The following is a 16,003-nucleotide window of genomic DNA, read 5'->3' on the forward strand; positions in this document are numbered from 1 at the left end:
ATATCCTGTTTTTTCCATGACTGTTAGGAAACTTAAAACTTGAATTCATGACTGATGTAACTTTTAACTTGGATTTTCTAGTTTATTTTTTCACCATCTCTCCAAAAGTCACTGCCTTTGCTGTCATCAGTTCTCATTTAAATGACTACAGTCATTACTAGCCACTGTCCCAACCTCCTCTACTTCTAATTCTTACTCCACACTGCTCTGGAGTGATTTTTCCAAAACCCAGATGTGGTGATCTAACACGCAAAAATGATCTCTCTGATGGTTCAGAGCTTTCCACAGTCCCCTTCAAGGTCACCTCCAAGCATTCAAGCTACAATTTAAGTTAGGTAAATATGCTTATATAAAATTATAATTTGTAATACTTCAAAAACATTGATAGAAAAAGAAAATGTCTAAAGGGCAGGTAAAGAATATATGGTTCTAGACTCTTATTTATGACTAGATATTTTTTAGTAATGTACATATAGAAGCATATAAAACTGATGTGTATAGAACCTGGAATGCTCTCACTTATTCAACAAATGAGAGATGTCTGGGTATGGACCTTGAATTGGTGACTCACTGGCCAAATTCAGCCATTAGGCAGGCTTACCTTCTTATGGGCAGCATTTTATTTTAAGTTTATTTTTAGATGGACCACTTTTAAAGTCTTTATTGAATATGTTACATTGCTGCCTCCATTTTATGTTTTGGTTTTTTGGTGGTGAGGCATGTGGACACCAGGGCTCAAACCTGCACCCACTACGTTGGAAGTCAGCGTCTTAACCACGGGACCACCCGGAAGTCCCTGGACAGCATTTTAGCATCGCATCTTGAGTCCTTTTACATAGACATCTACTGACAGCTGTACTACACCTGACTACTCACAGTCCACCACATTTATTTCAGTGACTGCAAGACCCCAGGGGGGTTAGAACTTATCATTCTTGGCAGAAAGTTAAAAGGGCCACAGGAGGTGTTCAAATGGGGCCCTTCTCATCATAACTGAGTTTGTCTCCCCAGCACTAGTGCGCTGTCTTCTTCTCATATCCCTTCCAGGTTTCACTCTAAATGTGCCTGAAATTCCAGAGGAAAGGACTGTTTTCCTACCAGCCTAAATAAGAAGTAAACAAAGTAATAAATCCATAGGTAAAGTAGTGAGACAACATTCCTGATCAGGTGGCATTTAAACCGAGACTTGAAGCTGGAGGAGTGAGCCAGGCAAAGCACCAAAGTCTATTCTAAGAGAAGAAACAGCAAGTGCCAAGGGCCTGCAGCAAAGAGGCTGATGCGTTAGATCAGCTTGACGGAGGCTCAGTCAGAAAGAGAAAGAATGACTGTGATGTTGGCAACATTGCCAGCGTTTGGAATATAAAGCACCTCTAGACCCCAGTAAGGAGTCTGGGTTTTATTTAACAAGTCGTAAGACTGGAAGAAACACAAGCTGGAATCCAGATTGCCAGGAGAAATATCAATGACCTCAGATATCCAGATGACACCACCCTTATGGCAGAAAGTGAAGAGGAACTGAAAAGCCTCTTGATGAAAATGAAAGTGGAGAGTGAGAAAGTTGGCTTAAAGCTCAACATTCAGAAAACGAAGATCATGGTATCTAGTCCCATCACTTCATGGGAAATAGATGGGAAATAGTGGAAACAGTATCAGACTTTATTTTTGGGGGATTCCAAAATCACTGCAGATGGTGACTGCAGCCATGAAATTAAAAGATGCTTACTCCTTGGAAGAAAAGTTATGACCAACCTAGACAGCATATTCAAAAGCAGAGACATTACTTTGCTGACTAAGGTCCATCTAGTCAAGGCTATGGTTTTTCCTGTGGTCATGTATGGATGTGAGAGTTGGACTGTGAAGAAGGCTGAGCGCTGAAGAATTGATGCTTTTGATCTGTGGTGTTGGAGAAGACTCTTGCGAGTCCCTTGGACTGCAAGGAGATCCAACCAGTCCATTCTGAAGGAGATCAGCCTTGGGATTTCTTTGGAAGGAATGATGCTAAAGCTGAAACTCCAGTACTTTGGCCAACTCATGCAAAGAGTTGACTCACTGGAAAAGACTGTGATGCTGGGAGGGATTGAGGGCAGGAGGAGAAGGGGACGATGGAGGATGAGATGGCTGGATGGCATCACTGACTCCATGGACGTGAGTCTGAGTGAACTCCGGGAGTTGGTGATGGACAGGGAGGCCTGGCGTGCTGCGATTCATGGGGTCATAAAGAGTTGGACATGACTGAGTGACTCAACTGAACTGAACTGAACTGAAGAACCCTTTCAAAGTTTTGAGTAGGAGATGCTGTATATGATCCTAGTTTTGACCACTGCCCGAGAATAATTACTGGGGAGCCAAGGGAAGAAGCTGAGAGCATTGCTAGGAGGCTGCTGCCTCACACAAGGTGAGGGATGCTGGGTGTTAGACCAGGTGCAGTGGTGGGGGTGGACAAAGTGAGTGGATGAACGTGATACAAGTTTGGAGGATGAACTGACAGGAATTGCTGCTTGGCTGGTGGTGAAGGCACTAGAGAAGGAGTATTCAAGGATGACCCCCAAGTTTAAGGAGTTATTAACTGAGCAGGTGATGGTACCGTTTTCCAGGAAAGGCAGGGGGTGGGGGAGTGGGACATGAATTAAGTCACATGGTGGTAGTGGGGGAAGGGAGAGCCTGACTCCTTCTGCAATTGTCTGCTGTGAAACCCACTGGTCACTCACAGACATGGGATTCAGAGGAGAAGCTCCTCCCTGGAGACAGGTCAGCCTTGGCTAAAGACGAAAGGTCGAGACTCAGGGTGCGGACAGAAAAGAGAAGGAGGAACACAACTGAAGATCAGTGACCTGCAATAAGGAGCTGGAGTCAAGCAGGAAGAGTCAGAGAAAGAGCCCATTTCCTTGGGCTCCAAGATCACTGCGGATGGCGACTGCAGCCATAAAATTAAAAGATGTTTTCTTCTTGGAAGGAAAGTTACAGCAAACCTAGACAGTGTATTGCTTCCCAGGTGGTGCTCGTGGTAAAGAACCTGCCTGCCAATGCAGGAGATGTAAGAGATGCTGTTCGATCCCTGGATTGGGAAGATCCCCTGGAGGAGTGCAGGGCAACCTACTCCAGTAATCTTGCTTGGAGAACCCCATGGACCGAGGAGCCTGGTGGGTTACTGTGCGTAGGGTTGCAAAGAATTGGACATGACTGAGGCAACTTAGAAAACAGAAAGTTTATTAAAAAGCAGAGACATCACTTTGCCAGGAAAGGTCCATATAGTCAAAGCTATTGTTTTTCCAGTAGTTGTGTATGGATGTGAGAATTTGACCATAAAGATGGCTGAGCACTAAAGAACTGATGCTTTTGAATTGTGGTGCTGGAGAAGACTCTTGGGAGTCCCTTGGACTGCAAGGAGATCACACCAGTCAATCCTAAAGGAAATCAACCCTGAATATTCGTTACAAGGACTGATGCTGAAGCTTAAGCTCTAATACTTTGGTCACCTGATACGAAGAACAAGTTCATTGGGAAAAAAAACCCCTGATGCTGGGTAAGATTGAAGGCCAAAGGAGAAGGCAGCAGCAGAGGATGAGATGGTTGGAAAGCATCAATGGATGACTCAATGGATATGAATTTGAGCAAACTCCGGGAGACAGTGAAGGACAGGAAAACCTAGAGTGCTATAGCCCATGGGGTCACAAAGAGTCATACATGACTTAGCAACGGAACAACAACAACAGCCAAGGAAAATGTCTTGAGGAGGAACGGCTGGCCTGGAAGAAAGACCACAGGGAGAGTGTGACATCACCAGAGCCACACAGGAAGAAGGCATCGTCACCCCGGTGAATGATGCTCAGAGGACAAGGAAGGTAAAGGTGGGAAAACAGCCATGGAGCATCACCAAGTGTGGGTCCTCGGTGCCTCGAACAGAACAGCTTTGGTGAGTGGCAGCATGGAAGCCAGACGGAACGAGGCTGAAGAGAACATGTGGGGAGAAGATGCTGACGATGGATGAAGCAAGAACCTGAGCTGCTCGGTAAGCAGCTCTGCACGTCTGCTGTGAGCTCCCCGGATAGCCTAGAGAAGCACGAGGTAGCGCAGCGAGAGTTTATCTACTTTCAGCACCTCTTTCCAGTTGAGAAAGTCACCGTTTTCCCTGGTTGAGTCACTGCTGGTGTTTTTCAACCATCTTACTCTTGCCAGAGACAGTTTTCCAATGTGGCTGTCATTCTGCTCGTCCATGTACTTCAGGGCCCAGGGTTATATCAAGATGGTATGTTGGCGTCTGTATAAGTTTAATTGATTTAAAACTTGGGCTTGGTAAGAGAGTCTCTCGAGATATAACACCTGCCTTCTCCTGGCAGGCTTGAGGCAGGGAAACAAATCATACACAGCAAATATCATTTACACCATCCTAACACGTTCATAGCGCACTCACAAAATCCTAAGAAAGGGATGGAGAATGCACATGGGACAGAGAAGCTCATAAAATGGGAAATATATCATCGTTTTAAGAATGGACAATCTTTGTAATACATCAGCAAGCTAAATGACAAACCCACAGGCACCATGACAGTTCCAAGCCCGGCCACTAAAGACCAAAAAGTAGGCGGTGGCCCAATTTCTGGACATTTCTGCCTCTTCCCCCACACAGTTGGCATAATCCTCCCATTCATCAGCCTATGAAATTACTCGGCCCATAAAAACTAACCACACCGTACTTCCAGGCTGTTCTCAGCTTCTGAGATGGCCCACTCTCTTTCTGTGGAATACGTTTCTCTCTATTGCTCACTTTTAATTTGAAGAGATAACAGTGTTTGGAATTTTAAGATCTAGAACTAAAATGAGTTATGTACCTCTCAACATGAAAAAAAAAATTAATGGTATTTTGTAGTCATCAGTATTTAGGCAGAAGTTCTCTGATAATTATGAAAGAACTGTGTATCTCACCACAGTTGTAGACTTTTAATCATCACTTATGTCCTCATATTAGGAATTCTGGGCCCAACCAGAACACTGCAATTTAACCCCAAGCATAAAGTGTGTGTGTTAGCTACTCAGTCATGTCTGACTCTACGAGACCCCATGGACTGTAGCCCACCAGGCTCCTCCGTCCATTGGATTCTCCAGGCAAGAATACTGGAGTGGGTTGCCATTTCCTTCTCCAGGGGATCTTCCCAAACCAGGGATCAAACCCAGGTCTCCTGCAGACTCATTACCATTTGAGCCACTAAGGAAGCATAAATTAAGTCCATCTTAAGCTAAGAGAAAGACCTTGTGTCTTGAGCCTCTAGTGGTTGCAGTGTAGAATTGTAGAAACTTACACTAGAAGGCTTCCCTGTTGGCTCAGAGGTTAAAAGCATCTGCCTGCAACGCGGGAGACCTGGTGGTGGAGAATCCCATGGACGGAGGAGCCTGGTGGGCTACAGTCCACAGGGTCGCAAAGAGTGAGACACGACTGAGCGACTTCACTTTCACACTAGAAGGAAACCCAGACTTCATGTTCCCACCTAAAGAACAGAGATCCTTTTAATCCTGCTTGAAAACTGCGTTGATGGTGCACTCACCATCAAAGCCAACACCATTTTGAAACAGATCTAACAGAAACTTAACTATGATTTCAATTCTGTTCTCATCACAGATATCACAACACTCAAACATGCAAAGGAAGCAAAAAAAAAGTCTCTCCATTAAAATGCTCTCTCTTCAAGGCAAATAACAATAGCAACTAAGTGTTGTTTTCTTGTTGAATATTCACAATGTGTGCCTGTGATCATTGTTTTACATGTTTTATCCCATTTAATATTCATGGCTCTGGTCTGAGGTGGCCAGCTCTGTGTGTCTTCATCTCTCCTGCCCCAGAGGATAGCAAACCAGATGTTTTTTTTCCCACCCTCTCTTGCAGCGAGAGAATTGTTTTGGCCAAGGAGACACAGGAAAATCTGCCCAGGGGGTCCTTGGAAGATACTTCCTCTTTCTTGAAGGGAGATGGGCAGTTTGGGGGATTTTCTTTCTCTTATTCTCCCACCTGCTCTCACTGCTCCAAGCTTGAAGCTTGAACTGCAAAATGTGAGAATGAGACATCTGGAACCACTGTTGCCATTTCAAGTCAAGGAGGGCCAGAGGACCTGCACACCTCTGGTCAGGAAGCTCCTGGGGTCTACAGCCATACCACCAGGAACGCGGCCAATCTTGTCTGATCTTCGAAGCTAAGCAGGGTCCGGCCTGATCAGTACTGCGGGGTAGCCCAAGAACCACTCACCTTCACCGGCAGGTTTTTCCTGCATGAACAGGCAATACCTCCATGGACTGAGCCCAGGTTAGCTGGCTCTTCAGTCACCTGAAGCACGGTCATCCTGACTGGTGAGTGTACCGGGTTATTAGCCTCAAATTTCACAAATGACTTGAAACAGACAGGAAGATGAAAATCCATCCTGAGAGATATCCCAGAGAGCAGAGGGCAGAACCCTGACTCAGAATGATAGGGAACAAAAACTTCTCCTCTTCCAGTTCCCTGAATCAAAATTTTCAGGTTCTGCCTTATGCTAAACAGAGAGATTATCAGCTTATTCTCTGTTTCTCTCCTTTGAGATTCTTGGGACTTACCTGGTGGTCCAGTGATTAGGACTCTGAGCTTCTACTGCAAGGGTTCCGGTTTGATCCCTGGTTAGAGAACTAAGATCCCACATGCTGCATGATACTACCAAAAAAAAAAAAAAAAAAAAAAACTTTGTCTTTTTGGGATCTTGGAGCAAGTACAGCCTTTCCATAACGTGACTAGTATAGACATCAGTCATCACATTTGGAACACATCCATGAATGCAGGCTGGAATTCCATGAGCTTCTACTTGCTCTCATGTTGACTCGTGTTAAGATTTATTATTTCTCCAACTTTCCTCTGACTTTCCAACATCTAGATAATGACTGATTTTAGACAATTAAAAGAGTCATGGAAGAAGTATCTCCTTTCATCATTTGCTTTCATATGTACACGTGGGATAATGTAGAATTCTTTTTCCAGCTTTATTAAGATACAGTTGACATATAACACTCTATACAGTGTTTATATGTATACAAGTTTAATACGCACATATATATATATATATATTGCAAAATGATTACAGCAATAAGGGTCATTAATTCCTCCATCTAGTCACACAATTACTATTTCTTTTTCGTGGTGAGAACATTTAAGAACACCTCTGAGCAACTTTGAAGTACATAATTCTGTGTGAACTATAGCCATGAGGCAGTACATTAGTTGCCCAGAGCTCATTCATCTCATAACTGAAAGTATCCACCCCTGAGCAACATCTCTCATTTCTCTCACATCCTCATTTCTCCCTCATACCCTTGACAGCCATCATTCTGCTCTTTATTTCTATGATTCAGCTTTTTAGAAAAAAAAATTTAATGTAATTTTGATTTTATATTTGCATATGGGGCTTCCCTGTTGGTTCAGTGGTAAAAAAAAAAGTCTGCTTGTAATGCAGGAGCCACAGGCAACATGGGTTTGATCCTTAGTTTGGGAAGATCCCCTGGAGAAGGGAACAAACCACTCCAGTGTTCTTGTGAGAATCTGTTGGACAGAGGAGCCTTGCAGGCTACAGTCCATGGGGTCGCAGAGTTGGACACGGCAGAGCAACCAACACTTTGACACACTTTTCAGTGCCCTAGGACAGGGCATGGTGGGGTGAGGCATCAAAACTGAAGTGACTTAGCACGCACAGTTGATTTACAATGTGTTAGTTTCAGATGTGCAGCAAATTGATTCAATTATACATATACATGAATCTATTCTTTCTCAGATTCTTTTGCGTAGAAGTTATTACGGAATATTACACACAGTTCCCTGGATGATTCAGGTTCTTTATTTTCCACATATAAATGAGAGCATTTAATATTTGTTTTTCTCTCTCTGACTTTTTCACTTACTGCAGTGCCCTCAAGGATCATCCATGTTGTCACAAAGGGCAACATGGATGCCTTTTGTGTGTGTGTATGAATATAAGGATCTTCCTTGACTTATAATGGGGTTATGTCCTGATCAACCCATAGTAAGTTGAAAATATCTTAAGTGCATATCAAAAATGCACCATTTACCACAACACTCAGTCTAACCAGTTATTTTTGGGCCCCATAACTGCTAATGTGCCCAGAACACATACGACATAGGAATAAATACTGTGATTAGAACTGAGAGCTGTGTTGGAGCCAGTGACCAGGTGGAGGAAGAGAAGAGAAAAATCAAGATCTGTTGTAGTTACAGATTCCCACTGATCAGTCAGTCTTAGCTCCTTCCCAGGAGGGGAGAAAAGAAGGATTTATTTCTAGACAAGCCTTTTGAGTGTTTTCCCAATACCCAAATGTTTTCCTGATTCCCACTGTTCACATAAGAATCAAAATTAGTCTCTAAGGTCTGGATTTTCTGTTTCCCATAACGCATTACTTCTAAAATCTAATCTTAGAGAATTTCTCTAGATCTCCATGCATACCTAATCACCCTGACATTAGCCATGGACTCAGTTCTTTACCTTGGATTTCAGAAGAAACTGTAAGTGTGAAGCCATTTACATTTAAAGCCTATTTATCTCTTTATCTGCAGCTGGCCATAGTTGTGGTGTGTGGCGCATCTTCACCACAGCACGCAGGCTTCTCTCTAATTGTAGCTCAAGGACTCAGAGCTGGTGAGCTCAGTAGTTGCGGCACACGGGCTTAGTTGCCCCGTAGCATGTGGGATCTTAGTTCCCCCATCAGGGATCAGACCCACCTCCCCTCCATTGGAAGTGTGGAGCCTTAACCAATGTACCAGCAGAGAAGTCACTAGGCTTCCTTTTTCAATCTGTCCTCATTAAAAACCTAACAACTTCTGTGCCATTAAAGTCTGGAAGCATCACCAGTGTTTCAAAGGATGACCTGGTGGGAAACAGGAGTTCCAGGGCTTCATGATAATGTTTCTTGATAATTTGGGTTTTTGTATTCCTTCTTAGGCAGTCTCAATGTCCTGGAAAAGAGTGCCCTAAGGATTTTTATATAATCATGACACAATAAATGTGGTCAAGATGTTAGGCTAACTAGTATTGGTGCATTTTTGACAAACTGAACCTGAAAGAGGATTCCTTGTCAGTCAGCTAGGCTATTTTCTGTGCTTACTAATGATTGCAGGAGTCCTTGGTGTGAATTCTGAGGGTAAGATTAGAAATGTGGCTATAGTTGTTTTAACCAGGCACTGTTGTGTTGCGTCAATGATGTCTATGTATTTTATCTTCAAATCCTCACAAAAAAAGGGGGTCCATATACTTATTTATTAGCTTATTTACTTCATACAACTTACACTTTGAAAGTATATAACCGATACTCTTCCCGATTTGAATCCAAAAGTTTGTTATTTGTTTGTTTGCTTATTCTTTAAACAGGGAGTTTGACTTTTTTTAAAAAATTCGATATTAAATAATTTGCAGTTATTTTCTTGGACCGGGTTTTGTTTTGCTTTAAATTTATTTTTTATCATATAGTACATACAAATAATTATAGTTATCAAAGATTTTTGTTCAGCAAAACAAATGAAAATCTCTAAAATGATTGAAGAATAGATCATTTTTCTGATTGATGAGGACTGCTTAAGTTTTATATTAACATTGTCCAATAAAGGTTTTTGAGATGACAGGCATATTATCTTCTGATACCATTCAATAGGGTGACCACCGGCCCCTGTGGATACTAAATACTTGAATATGGCTGAGGAACTTAAGTTTTCATCTTATTTAGTTTAAATTAACTTAAATTTTAATTTAATGCCTACAAGTGGCTAGTGGCCATTGTATTGGGCAGTGCAAATTTAGGCAGTAAATAACTTAAGAAGCCAAACCCAGACTCCAGGCCAGATAGATAGCTGTTTTCAATATGGCAGGAGATTCAGTATTTTCTTACTCATAAATAATTAATGCTACTCCCAAATACTCTCCTCAACATTTCTATGGTGTTGTGGAGATTATTTTTTGCTGGAAGTTCTATATGTCATCTGTCTACAGAAAATGTCAAGAGTGCTCCAATGAAATATCCAGTTTTTTTTAAGAGCTTTCAGGAAAAAAAAAAAAAAAACTACCAGAACGGATGACAAATGGCCCCACCAAAGAATGAATGAATTCTCCTACTGTATAAATACATTAAGTCTTAGAAACAATATGCTAAAAATAACTTTTTAGCTTGAGAATAATTAATATTCAGTCCTCTTACAGCAGTTACTGAAACAAATCTTTGTCCTCTGAGGCCCCTCCATATTCACTGTCATGAAAACGTGTAAACTTGGATACAGAAGAAATGTTGTTTGTTCTAATCTTATTGCTAAGGGGCATTTCCTCTATAGCATCCTAGTCACTGGGACACAGGATGAAAAAAAAGGAAAAACAACACAGCTCCATCACCAGCTTAAAGAAGAGACTGTTTCTATGGAGTCTGAGCCTTATGCTGACGCATCCTGAGCAGGCTTCAGAGTTCAAAGTACCTGGGTGTCACGATGAGTCTTTGCTGAGTAAGCCATCATAATTCCTGTTTCTGGAACAAAGCACTAAGGAAGCCTGGGTGAAAGCTGAGATCCACATGACGTGTATCAGCTCTCTCCATGGGGTTAAGAGCAGAGGGAGTTTTTCCCAGGTTCACTTCTGTGCAAACCGCTGTTGAGAAGTAAACCAGAATGATGTCCGGCTGGGATATCCATCAGATTACGAGCTCCATGCTTGGAGGGGTGTGAAAAATTACTAAAAAAGAGCCATTTCCTATTTGAAATAGGGAAAGTGAATCCTCTGATAAGATTTGTTGTTGGTTAGTCGCTAAGTCATGTCTGACTCTTCTTTGAACCCATGGACTGTAGCCTGCCAGGCTCCTCTGTCCATGGGATTTTCCAGACAGGAATACTGGAGTGGGTCATCATTTCCTTCTCCAGGGACCTTCACAACCCAGGGATTAAACCTGCGTCTCCTGAATTGCAGGTGGATTCTTTACCACTGAGTCACCAGGAAAGCCCCTGATAAGATTACAGCCGTGGAATACAAGCTATGTTTACTATTCTTCAGTAAAAAAAAAAACAAACTGTAATCACACTTGTTTACCATGATCATTTCTGACACAGGGGTAAATAAAATGCCCAGTTTCCCTTTTTGCATTGCCAGTGCTGGTAGAGATTGCTTTGATTTGAGTCTATGTAGTGCATGTGTTTGGAGAAGGAAATGGCAAACCACTCCAATATTCTTGCTTGGAGAATCCCAGGGACAGAGGAGCATGGTGGGCTGCCGTCTATGGGGTCGCACAGAGTCGGAAGCGACTGAAGCGACTTGGCAGCAGCAGTGCATGTGTTAACGCTGAAAAGTGGAATCATTGTTACTTTCTGCAACTGAGAATATGACCAAATACCTAAATGTTGGTTCCATTTTTTTTTAACTATTATTCTATTGTGAAGAATAATGATTGATCTAAAAAAGATTTATGTCTACATCCCAGAAAAATACGGCCTAAGCTTGGTTCCCTTCGCATGTATGCGATGTATAAATCAAACGCTAGTGAGCCCAAGTGTTCTTTATGTACTGAAGGGTACTAATGACTTTAATAAGAGCAAAATGTTGTGCTTAAAGCAAACTGATTAACCTTGACAACAGAAGTGTAGACAAGAGTCTAATGAATATTAATTTTTCTTCTTTCCTGCATTAGCTGTAGCTGTTGACTGATTAGCTCTGACACCTACATGATCAAATTAACAAGCATACTTGTAAGATGTTTTCTATTGTTTATAACAGGAACAATATTCCTGAACTTTCCTGGGTTGTTAGTAGCAAGTTGTCGTGATTCCTTAAGAAATTGATTGGATTACCTTTTAAACAATCCTAGATATTACTCCTATTGTAGAAGATGCCTATTTTGGAAGGAGTGCATCTAGTTCCAGTCATTTATAATGGGATTTCAGAGGCTAAACCTAAATGTAAGAGTGATTCCATTATTAGACTTTCACATGAGCTGGATTACTCACCAGCAGCACTGAGGCAGGGGCGGGCGGGACGGGGCCAGAGCTGCCATATTGAACTAAGTGCCACTTCCCAGTGTGGCCTTGCCATCTGTATCATGACATCAAAGGAGAGAGGCAGGAGCAGATGGCGCCAATGGCACACAAGAGCAAAAGTCACACCCACAGCATGCACTGAGTAATGAAACTGAGGGGACGCAGGGCAGAGAGCAGAAGGAAATTAAGGGAGGGTCGTGGCGGAGGCACTCAGCCCCCACCATCACTGAGAGAGCACCGTCCCAGGGCTCCAACCCCTGTTGGGGGACATGCTCTCCCACCAGCCCCAGCATCCTTAGCTGGTGATTTCAGGGGCATAGCACCTGACCCAATGCAGACCCACCTTGCCCAGAATTTGAACTAAGTAAAAAGAGATCTTCTTTCTCCAAGCATGATGAGAAGCCCAAGGTGAGAAACTGTGAACTGTCAAGAAGTGATGTCTCCAGCCACGGGGAGGAAACTAACCCACAGTCAGGGAGGATGACAAATCCTATAACACGAAGCGAGAAACAAGGAAGAAGATGCTTGAGGTTGAGTCTCAGAGGACAAAAGTCTCTGAAATGGAAGAGAGGACAGTCTGACTTTACTGTCCCTAATTATGCAAGTAAAGGTACAAACTTTGACTTATCATTGTAGAAGTGTATAAAGAGCATGGTACCCAGCCTTGGCAGCAACAGTCAAGACTGACCAGAGCAGCCCTGAGATCATTTGCTTTTTCCAACCGAAAGCTGCGGAAGAAACAGGGCAGTTTTACAGTCAGTCACTTTCTCCATTTGAGAAACCATTTCACTTCGACCCAACAATTCCTGCCCCTCTCTACTTTCACTCCATCCACAAGCATCCTTAAGATGCTCAAAATGTTTCCTTCTCTTAATCCTCTTATCTCTAGTGCGAGCCAGAACTCACTCATAAATTTATCCTTAGAGATCACAGCACTGGGAAGGTTGGGTTCTTTGCTGTGAGTCTAATCTGGGTCATCCCTGCAGAGGGGGTTGGAGCTGGGGAGATGGTGAGCAGGGGGATGTTCAGCGAATCCACGTTGGCTAATGGGTTTTATAGTCATGATGATATTGGTTCCTTACAAATTTTCTAATTGAAGGATAATTGCTTTACAATGTTGCATTGCTTTCTGCCATACAACAATCAGCCATAAATACACATATGTCCCCTCTCTTCTTGGCCTCCCTCCCACCCCTCCCATTCCACCCTTCTAGGTCATCACAGAGGAGTGAACTGAGCTACGCAGCAGTTTTCCGCCAGCTAGCTATTTCACACAGGGTAGGGTATATATGTCAGTGCTACTCTCTCAGTTCACCCCACCCCCCCGGCCCCGGCCCATGTCCACAGATTCATTCTCCATGTCTGTGTCTCTATTCCTGCCCTAGAAATAAATTCAGTTATGATGATATTGCAATGATAATATATCATTTGCTACTAAATACTTTACATATATTCATTTGTCTCCTTCTGGCCACAACCCTAGGAATCAAGCACTGAAATTATCACTATGTTTCAGATGAGGAAGCTGAAGCACAGGAAGATTAATTTACTCACAGTCACACAACTAGTAATTGGCAGATCCTAGATGGTAACCAGGTAATCTTGCCAGGTCTGTGCCATTGATCAATATACCGTACTATGTCTGATAGGAAAAAATGTGGCTCATGTATTGATTGTGCTATGAAAACTAAACTAGTAAATACTTGAAATTTTAAGTTTGGGGAAGTATACATCAAAATATTAAGAGTGAGAGTCAATCTTAAAATATTGGGGACAATTTTCATTGTGTTTATTTAATATTTGATTATTATTTTCAAAAAGACATGCCTTGTTTTTCAATTGAAAAGTCACTAGTTTTCAAGGTTACAGAGTTCAGACTGTTCTGTGGGACTCCCCCGTGGTCACAAGGGAATGTTCCAGAAAGCATGCAGTAGCTTCTTTCCGACTGGTAACTAGGTGGAACCATTCTGTGGCAATCGGCAGCAAGAGTCCACCTTTGCAGAGACGTGTCCATCATGTTTTCCACAGTCCCGACACATGTTGTAACCCAGGTCTCCCGCATTGCTAGCGGACTCTTTACCAGGTGAGCCACAAGGGAAGCCCTGAGCAGATGCGTGCTATACCAAATCAGTGGGACGATGGGTGCAACAGGGCTGATTTGTAAGCGACATCTGAGTGACAGTGCAGAATGAGGGCCAGGAGAAATTCCTCATAGTGTGGTGAGTACAGTACTTGTCATTTTTGTCTGGGCACTGTCATACCCGAGGAGTGCCAGTATGGAAGGGCAGCACTAATACCGATGAAAAGAACGCGAGATGGGGCTGGCCGGCTGGGGCGTGAGAGGAGGGGGCAGTTTACCCCATTAGAAACGATTCTACCTCAACTTCTCTTTTTTCCTGTTATTTGACTGAAGTATAGTTAATTTATCATGTTGTGTTAGTTTGGGGCATACAGCAAAATAATTCATTATATTAATACATATGCACAGATCCATTCCTTTTTAGATTCTTGACCCATATAGGTCATTATAGAATATTGAGTAGAATTCCCTGAGCTATACAGTAGGTCCTTGTTAATTATTTTATAAATAGCAGTGTGTGTATGTTACTCCCAAGCTCCTAATTTTTCCCTTCCCCTGATATTTCCCTTTTCATAACCATAAGTTTATTTTTGAAACCTGTTTCTGTTTTGTAAATAAGTGCATTTATATCATTTTCAAAATTAGATTCCACATATGATTGATATCATACAACATTTGTCTTTCTAACTTCACTTGGTGTGATCATCTCCAGGTCCATCCACGTTGCTGCAAATGGCGTTATTTCACTCTTTTTGATTGCTGAGGAGTACGTGTCTCACATCTTCTTTATCCATCCATCTGTTGATGGATACCTAGCTTGCTTCCATTGTAAGCAGTGCTGCAATGAACATTTGGGATGCATGTATCTTTCTGAATTACAGTTTTCCTCCTGGATATATCCCCAGCAGTATCCCAACTATTCCTTAAAATAGCAGGACCTTGTGCCTGCCATTTCATTTAATTTTGGCTTTTAGTTTTCTTGTACATAGATGACCATTTAAAGTTATAATATTCCATAATTACACACTAGTTTAGTTGGTCAAGTCTATAGGATTTATTTTTATACTTGGATTAAAAGTGACATTTCCTGATCACTCAACAACTGAAATTTCCCACCTTTTGGACAGACATACAACACTCCCACAGGGAAACAGGCATTATAGCTATTTAAGTGTTTCTATATCAAAATGAAAGTCAAATATACACAGGCAAAAAGTCAGGGCTTGTGGTGAGAGTGGCTGCGAAACATGAGACATTTAGGCTTTGTGTCAAGAGCCCAGTAGATGCGTGCCTTCAGCTCCCACAGTGAAAGCAGTTCCAATAGCGACAGCTTCAAGTCCACACTTTCTGACATGGGTTCTAGCAGAAAAGAAGACAGACAGGTACAAAAATTAATTTCTGCCTGGAGATAGTTCATTCGGGAATGAGATGGCCTGTTTCCAAAGAGTTTCTCTCTCTCTCTAAACAGAGCACTTCAAGTAAAAGGAATCAGTTCTCAAAACTTGCAGGATGGGCAAGTGGGCACAAGGAAACTCCTGGGGTTGCTGGAGATGTTCTAGTTCTTGATTATGGTTGTGGTTACATGGGTTCACACATTTGTATATGTTTGTCAAAACACTGAACCATATAATTAAATTTGATACTTTTTACTGTATGTTGAATTTTAAAAAACTTCATGGGGACACATTGTCAGTATACTCAAAAGGATTCTTTCTCACTTTCTTGAGCTAAAGATAACTTTTAAAAAATTACAAAATACTGAATTTAAAATATGCTTACCTCTCAACTTAAAAATTCATTTAGAGAAATGATCCTACAAGAAAATCCTAAATGATGAGAACTAAAACTAATGTTCAGCTTGTTGACCTCAAAGCTGCTGACAACAGGGAACAAGAGGACAC

The 16,003-nt window shown here is 42.2% G+C and overlaps 1 long non-coding RNA gene across 2 annotated transcripts in view; it reads right to left on the reverse strand.

Moving 5' to 3' along the window:
- Window positions 1-13,805: 13,805 nt before the first annotated feature.
- The window catches only part of LOC121817195 (uncharacterized), a 90,232-nt gene continuing 88,034 nt past the window's right edge, over window positions 13,806-16,003 (reverse strand). For both annotated transcript variants that reach the window (XR_006056975.2, XR_009597333.1), the window contains one exon: window positions 13,806-15,461. This is a non-coding gene — a long non-coding RNA (uncharacterized LOC121817195). The remainder of the gene's footprint in view (window positions 15,462-16,003) is intronic.

The sequence above is a fragment of the Ovis aries genome, chromosome 19 (genome assembly GCF_016772045.2).
Source record: "Ovis aries strain OAR_USU_Benz2616 breed Rambouillet chromosome 19, ARS-UI_Ramb_v3.0, whole genome shotgun sequence".
Classification (NCBI taxonomy): Eukaryota; Metazoa; Chordata; class Mammalia; order Artiodactyla; family Bovidae; genus Ovis; species Ovis aries.